The sequence below is a fragment of the Pinus tabuliformis genome, chromosome 5_1, assembly GCF_031772625.1.
Source record: "Pinus tabuliformis cultivar Carrire ecotype Pingquan chromosome 5_1, CPIR1, whole genome shotgun sequence".
Lineage (NCBI taxonomy): Eukaryota > Viridiplantae > Streptophyta > Pinopsida > Pinales > Pinaceae > Pinus > Pinus tabuliformis.
In genome coordinates this window covers 382,839,955-382,848,934 of record NC_142305.1, presented here as the reverse complement: position 1 = coordinate 382,848,934, position 8,980 = coordinate 382,839,955, and the positions used below count along the sequence as shown (strand labels likewise).

Below are 8,980 nucleotides of genomic sequence, written 5' to 3'. Positions count from 1 at the left end.
AATTGAACTTATTTTTTGAAGCACATATTTTAGAGGTAACAATGAAGTGCTTTTCTCCTTGGATTGATGGAATGACTTTAAGAACTTACTCCATTTGTTAACAAACCATCCTTTAGCTAATTTTATGGCTCTTTTTCTTTTGAGAAAGAAGCTTCCACAAGATATTTGAAATCTTCTGTGGCTGCATCAAAGGTTGGATCAGAGGAGGAGAGGGAGCCACCCCTCCTTAGGGAAGTCATGGTTTTCCCTAAGAAAAGGTAACTTGAGAGAGAAACCCTAGTTGTACATGATGTCATCTGTATTAATTGTAGGATATGAACAATCAAATCTAGCTTTAACAAGATATGCTAGATCATTTTTGAACATGCTCAATACTCCCAGCTATAGGTGGGAATTATCTCCTTTAAAAGTTGTGGGCCTACTTTTCCAAGGGAAAACAATGGCACATAACTATGACTCTAAGGATTTATATTCACTAGCATTTCCCTTTCCGAAAATGCTTGTTTTTCACCTTACGTTTTTTCCTTAAATTTTATTTTTGTACCTCTGCATAGAACTGTGGGTGGACCCCATGGCATGAAACTGGAAATAAAGTTCAAAAGAAAAAAAATTAAGCAACTATATTTTTATGTAAAAGAAAACTATCTTCAAAACTGACTATGTTATACCTTATTTCCTATCATATCACATAAAATTGATTTGTGGTCTTTGATTGAACAAAAAACTATAGTTTCCCCCATTTTTTCTAGGAACTACCATGAACCTTACAATTGAAGCCACTAAACTCTAATGATAATATTCATTTGATGTTCTTAAGTCATATGACATATAGATGCAACTATGGCTAATATGTGTGTATACATACACACAATTTCCTTGTTTCTTGGGAATTTGAAAATATCTTTTAATTTGTACCTTATGGGAATCTAGATTGTGCATCTATTTCCACATTCTAGGTGGTAGGATTGAATTAACCAATAAGTGGTCTAGCTTTTATATCTGCTAAATAGCTTATCAACTTCTTAAAAACTCAAATTTAAATCGATTTCAAATTGATGAGTTCTATAACCCTAGAATTCCACTACCATGATTTTGGCCCAATCCTTAGCATGTAACCACTACTTACACATCTTCAAGTGAGATAGTTCTAACAATAAATATAGCAACCTGATTCCAAAATGTGAAGGTGTCACTTGGGACAATCTTTAAACATATCTGCTCTATTTCTCTTAGCCACCTCAGGATTGTTGTAGATAATTAGTCACTTATCTTCAAAATGAAGCAAATAGTACTCATCATAATATGCCATGCTTATGCCTATGCCAAAGTACGAAAATGAAAGTTGAGTTTGTCCTATCTCTTGACAACTCTCTTCTTGATTTGATTAGTGGGTTATAATATCTGATGATCTATTGAACTCTTTTGAGTCTGTTATCCATGTCCTTATAAACATCTCCATACAAGACACATTTGTTTCAAGGAATCAAAGCATATCCACTACTTTCTCCCAAAAAGAAAAATGGCAATAACACTCAGCAATAATTGTGTTTGATGGCTTTTCTAAAACACAAACCATCTATCCTGAAAAGTCTCGTATTTGTTGTGACATCAGTCTACCATAGTTAGAAGGTAGTTCCTATCTGACTTTCTCAATATGCTAGATAACAAGTTCTTATTGAAGTGATTTGAAAATTTCTAAATAAGAATACAAATGAAGAAGATCTGTAGGTTTGACTATAATGATCAATAATTTATTTCTTTGAGTTGTATGAAAAGGAGTTTTATGTACATGTTTCTTTCTGAAGTTTGTAGTTGACTGCCCAATGAGATTGTGAACTTCAACCGTTGTTATAGGATGTTGAATTTTGATGAAGCATTTGTATTTTTTATATTCTCATCTTTTGCACATCAGCTGTTAATATAGGGGTTCTATAGATTTTTCTATCATATATGAGAGTTGAATTTAATAGATATTTTATTATTAAATGATCTCAGATTCTCAGGCTTTAGTTAGCTTTGTACTTGCAGGGGAACTACCCTCGAGATTGTTTTCCTTGCTTGTAGAAGAGGTGTTGTTTCAATATATTAGTGCATTCTTTGAGATTGACATAATGTTTTTTTTCCAAAAGTTTGACTATGGCAAGGAAAAGTTCATATTTCTATTAAAAAGAAGAACAATTGTGTTCTTTTGTCTAGTTAGCATACAAAGTGTAGTTTTTTTAGGTTGCAAACAATATACTTAAAATGTGTGTATTGCTATTAGGATTCAAGAGATTTACAGAAGAATGATGCACAAGATATGGTGGAACACATTACAACAGTTGTAAATTAAAACATTTCTAATTATGGTAGCTATGATATTTCTCCATTAACAACAGGAGATGTGTTTGCAATGAAAGATAGAGGTAAATCTAAAGGGGGGCCCCATGGTTGGCACTGGGTTTTAGAACCCAATGAAGGGACAAAGGGGAAAGAGAATGTGACTGGCACCTGCAATGTTCTTTATCCAGATTGTAAGTCCTTACCTTTTCTTGTGTAAATGTGGTTGTATCTTTTCTCTTGGTCACCAAACCAACTTTTCTCTTCCTGTCTGCCTATTGTTTGTTCCCTTCCCATCTCTGTTTTTTAATGTTGCAAGGAGAAAGCTTGTAGTAGCTATATGAAATGTTCATACCTTTTTTAGTTGTTATTATTTAAGTTTCACTAATTTCCTATGAATCAATGTATACTATATGTTTCCTACTTGCATCAACTAATCAACTTGCATAGATCCATCGTAACTGTGGATTTTTAAGGACTAGGTGGGACCAAAAAGGATTTAAAATGCAAATATATTTGTGCTTCAAAGATCTAGAGTTAAGATGGATCTGTGTTAGAATCTATCTCTATATATATCAGTTTTTAAAAGTAGTCCAAAACAACTTGGACTTGTTTAACTTGGAGGAGTTGACTGCCAACCATATCAACTTGGTTGTATATTTAGTTTGGAGGCCTAGTTGGTGCCGAACCATTCAAAACATGGCTCAAACAATCTGGCAACAAACTAACCCTACTCAATGAAGTAAAGAGACCTGCCCCACCCCTCCATATGCATCAGACCTCCCTTAATGAGCATGTGGTGTTTTGGAACAACATTGAAGAGCAATGGTCTATCCCAGCCAGGTATACCCTAAGTTTCATACTTTCAACCCATTACCAATTTGAACTTTAAAGTTTTCAGTATAAAATTTGCATAATTAGAAGTTAAGATAGGGTTTTCAATGTTGCATATTTGAATTTGCAGATTGGAATTTTACCATGCCCCCAACAGTGAAAGACCTTGCATGGATCCATGTTGATCTTACCGATGAGTATTTTATTGCAATAAATGCATTGGTAGGTAGGGGAGAATAGTTGTAAGAATTCTTGGCTGGTATAAGAGGCTAAGTTTCCCCGACATCGCCCCATTAAAGGAGTTTGGACAAATTAGATTGGAGCTTTTGAAATTTAATGAAGACAAGGCTAGGAAAAAAGAGATGGATATAGTATGTTTTTTAGATTTTAGAGTCTAGAGGGAATTTAGAGCCTCATTCATCAATAATTATGTATTTTGTTGTTGACATGTATTGTGCTCAATTCCATTTTGAAATTTTGTGAGATATTAAAACTCTATATGGTATTTTCACGAGCAAACTTTATATATTTTTTCTCTAATTGATTGGAATTTTAAAAATGATTTTTAATCAATACCTAAGTATTTTAAGTATTTTTTAGTAGACCAAGTCATTGAAATCAAATCAGCTTGAGTCAATCTGAGTCTGAATGGGAGTCCAAGTTGACCCATGACTAATTCCAAGTTTGATCCAAGTTGACACTTGACCGATTCTGAGTTTGATAACATTGATGTATACACACACATAAATATATTTTTGGTACTTTATTTAAATTTTCTTTTTTACTTTATGAATTTTAATTTTATTTTCTGTTTTAATTTACATATGTTACCCATGGATGTTATAATCTCATACCCACTAGGTTGTAGAATGTACCTAACTTCTCTTAGTGTTACAATTCATTTCTAGTTAAGCTTCTATGATTGGTGTAAATTTATTATTCTAGTTTTCTGTGTACTACAATATGTGAGCCATTCCACATTTCCAACACTTTTTCATGTTACAGTCTTTTTGCAATTTTGATTAATAAGACCAACCTATTTTGCAGATTTCTTATAGGATACCAATATGTTGTAGCTTTGGGCTTATTGGATGAAGGAAAAGTTATTTTGGGTGTGTTGGCCTACCCAAATTTTCCCTGGACATGTGTTAGCATCAGTGCTCACCCTTGAAATGATCTAATTGGTTTTCTTTTTTTCTGCAAGAAAAGGAGTTGGCACTACTGTGAAATCATTGGATGGTTCTATACAGCCTAAAAGGGTGCATAACACATTCATTTTTAGCCAAGAATAATCTTTTGTTGGGACTGATATTAACACCATGGTTGATATTTTAGCTTTATTTCCATCTATTATTCAAAGTTGATTTAATCTACTTTTGCATAGGTGTGTGTAAGTTCCATAGAAGAGTCTGAAGAAGCATATTTCTTTGAATCATACAAGGAAAAAAGTTCAATAGATGACTTGACAACTGCAATAGCGAAGGTATTTTTCCATCAAGTTCAAGATCTTGTGATATTCCTTTTTGCAGTTGGCAAATGGAACTTTTTTACTGAGTTGGGATCTACCTTTTCTTAAAGGCCATGACGAAGAGGTATCTCCTCCATTAAATTCATCCAATACTTGCATCTTTCCTCCTTTGTTGAGATAGGCCACAACCATGTGTCATCAAAGTTGCTAGGACTTCCACCCACTTTTGGATGGGGTAGATAACTCCATTGGCCACATTAATTCAGTAACATGTCTTCGGGTAGTTTTGAACCTGGTTTTGTGCATTAAAATTTCTTTGATTTAACCACTTGACCACAACCCACCTGAGAGGATTTTGAGTAGTTTGCTTCAATTGTTTTAATATATAGTTTATAAGTTTATTTAATGTATAAAATGTGAGATTCCTATGAAAATATCCTTGACAGATCCTAGGTGTAAAAGCACCACCAGTTAGAGTAGATAGTCAGGAGGAAAAATATGGAGCAATGACAATGGGTGATGGAGAAATATATCTTCACTTTCCTAATCCAGGCTATAGGAAAAAGATTTGGGATCATGCAGTTGGTTGCATTGTAATCCAAGGTGATTGTAGAAATTTTATTCTTTCTAAGCATTTTTTGAATCTTTCCTTTTCAGCTACTTATTCCGATGTGGTACGTTCATATTGCAACCACATTTTTTTTGCAAATTTTTTCCTTCGGCACGAAATTTCTTTCATAGTTCTATTAAAAAAATAACAATTATGTTCTTTTCTTTAGTCAGCATACAAACTATAATTTTTTTAAGTTGCAAATAATATACTTAAAATATGTGTATTTCTATTGGGATTTAGGATATTTACAGAAGAATGTTGCACAAGATATGGTGGAACGCATTACAACACTTGTAAATTAAAAATTTTCTAATGATGGTACCTATGATATTTCTCCATTGGCAACAAGAGATGTTCTTGCAACAATAGATATAGGTAAATCTAAAGGAGGGTCCCATGGTTGGCACTAGGTTTTAGACCCCATTGATGGGACAAATGGGTAAGCCATTAGAACGTGATAGGGACCTATAATATGATTTATCTAGATTGTAAGTCCTTACCTTTTCTTCTGTAAATGTGGTTGCAAGTTTTCTCTTGGTCACCAAACCAGCTTTTCTCTTTGTGTCTATCTATTGTATATTCCCTTCATGTCTTTGTTTTTTTATGTTGTAGGGAGAAACCTTGTAGTCACTATATTAGATGTTCATACCTTTGTTAGTTGTTATTATTCAAGTTGCATCAATTTCCTATGAATCAATGTCTAATATATGTTGCCTACTTGCATCAACTAATCAACCAACATAGGTCCATCTTAACTTTGGATTGTTAAGGACTAGGTGGGGCCAAAAATGATTTAAAATGAAAATCTCTTAAGCTTCAAAGACATAGAGTTAAGAAGGATTTGTGCTAGAATCTATCTCTCTATATATTATTTTTTAAAAGCAGTCCAAGTCAACTTAGACTTGGTTAACTTGGATGAGTTGATTTCTGACCATATCAACTTAGCCATATATTTAGTTTGGAGGCCCAGTTGGTGTCGAACTAGTCAAAGCATGGCTCAAATAGTCTGGCAGAAAACTAACCCTAGTCAACCAAGTAAAGAGACCTGCCCCACGCCTCCATTTGAATCAGACCTATCTTATTGAGCATGTGGATTTTGGAGCAAAGTTGAAGAGCAATGATTTTTCCTGGTTAGGTATACCCTAAGTTTCGTACTTTCAACCCATTTCCAATTTGAACTTTAAAGCTTTTAGTCCCAAATTTTCATATTAGAAGTTAATATAGGGCTTTCAATGTTGCATATTTGAATTTGCATATTGGAATTTTACCATGCCCCCGAGAGTCAAAGACCCTGCATGGATCCATGTTGATCTTGTCGATGAATATTTTATTGCAATAAATGCATTTGGGGGTGGGGAGTGGGAGACTAGTTGCAAGAATTCTTGGCTAGTATAGGAGGCCAAGTTTCCCCAGGCATATCCCCATTAGAGGAGACTGAACAAATTATATTGGAACTACAAAATCAACTTGTGGAATTTAAGGAAGACAAGACTAGAAAAACAAATATGGATGTAGTATGTTTTTTAGATTTTAGAGTATAGAGGGAATTTAGAGCCCCATTCATGAATAATGATGTATTTTGTTGTTGACATGTATTTTGATCAGTCCCATTTTGAATTTTTGTTAGATATTCAAACTTTACATGTTATGTGCATGAGAAAACTTTATATATTTTTTCTCTAACGGCTTGGAATATTTAAAAATTATTTTTAATCAGTGCCTAAGTATTTTAAGTATTTTTTAGTCAATTAAATCAGGTCAACTTGAGTCAATCTGAGTTTGAGTGGGAGTCCAAGCTGACCCACGACTAGTTCCAAGTCCGAGTCTGAGTTGGAGTCCAAGTTGACACTTGACTGATTATGAGTTTGAAAACATTGATTTATACACATGCATAAATATATTTTTGGTATTTTATGTAAATTTTCTTTTTGACATTATGAATTTTAATTTTATTTTTTGTTTTAATTTACATGTGTTACCCATGGATGTTATAATCTCATACACACTGGGTTGTAGAATGCACCTAGCTTCTCCTAGTTTTATAATGCATTTCTAGTGAAGCTTTTACAATTGGTCTACATTTATTATTCCAGTTTCTAGTGTATTGCAATATGTTAGCCATTGCACATTTCCGACACTTTTTCATGTTACAGTTTTTGCTATTTTGATTAAGGAGACCAACCTATTTTCATATTTATTAGAGGAGACCAATATGTTGTAGCCTTGGGCTTATTGGATGAAGGAAAGGTTATTTTGGGTGTGTTGGCCTGCCCAAATTTTCTTTGGAAATCTGTTAGCATCAATTCTCACCCTTCAAATGATCCAATTTTTTTTCCTTTTTTTAGCTACATGAAAAGGAGATGGCACTACTATGCAATCGTTGGATGGTTCTATACAACCTAAAAGGGTGCTTAACACTTTCATTTTTAGCCAAGAATAATCTTTTGTTGGGATTGATATTAACACCTAGTTGATATTTTAGATTTATTTCCATATGATATTTGAAGTTGATTTAATGTAATTTTGCATAGGTGTATGTAAGTGCCATAGAAAAGTTCGGAGAAGCATCTATCTTTGAATCATACGAGGCAACACATTCCATGCATGACTTAACAGCTACAATAGTGAAGGTATTTTTCCATCAAGTTCAAGATCTTGTGATATTCCTTTTTTCATTTGGAAAGTTACCCTTTGTTAATGAGTTGGGATATACCTTTTCTTAGAGGCCATGATCAAGGGGTGTCTCTTACATTAAATTCATCCAATACTTGCATATTTCCTCTTCTATTGAGTTAGGCCACAACCATGGGCCATCAATGTTGCTAGGACTTCCACCCACAGTTGGATGGCTTAGATAACTCTATTCGCCACATTAATTCAGTAACATGTCTTCAGGTAGTTTTGAACCTAGTTTTGTGCACTGAAAGTTCTTTGATTTAACGACATGGCCACAACCTTCCTGAGAGGATTTTGAGTTGTTTTCTTCAATTTGCTTTAATATAGAGTTTAGTAGTTTATTTACTGGATAAAATGTGATATTCCTATGAAAATATCCTTGACAGATCCTGGGTGTAAAAGCACCACCAATTAGAATAGATAGTTAAGAAAAATATGGAGCAATGACAAGGGGTGATGGAGAATTATATCTTCACTTTCCCAATCTAGGCTATAGTGAAAATATTTGGGATCATGTAGTTGGTTGCATTATAATCTAAGGTGATTCTAGAATTTTTATTCTTTCTAGGCATTTTTTGAATTGTTCTTTTTCAACTACTTATTCCCATGTGGTACTTTCATTGAATTATAATTGTGTTCTATGATTTTCTTTATTGCAGCGTGATTGGATCAAATTGTTAAAATGATACACATTTCAAACCAATTAATATGTTATTGTGATGAATGTTTATTGCTATTCTGTAAGGTTAGATGAAAAAATTGTTTCATGTAATTATTGATTAATGATGAAATTACTAGGTAGTTCTACCTACCAACTCATAAATTATGTAAGATTTTTAACAATGTGATAGGAATTGATCTTGACATGTGTTTATTAAGATTGTGTTCCATGTTATTGTTCCTTGGCCAGGCTATAAGCCCCTATCTATTGTGGTAGTATTGGTAGGTTTTGCGAGAGTGTACCGTGTTTCTCAAGGGGACTAAAAGGCCCTGTGCACCATGTAATATTTCCAAGATTTATCATTATGTTAATAGGATATTTACTTCCTCTAGACCCTAAGGATCATGAC

At 33.6% G+C, this 8,980-nt stretch overlaps 1 pseudogene; it reads left to right on the top strand.

Moving 5' to 3' along the window:
• Window positions 1-1,985: 1,985 nt before the first annotated feature.
• LOC149165042 (3'(2'),5'-bisphosphate nucleotidase-like) lies at window positions 1,986-8,449 on the top strand (annotated as a pseudogene).
• Window positions 8,450-8,980: the final 531 nt, after the last annotated feature.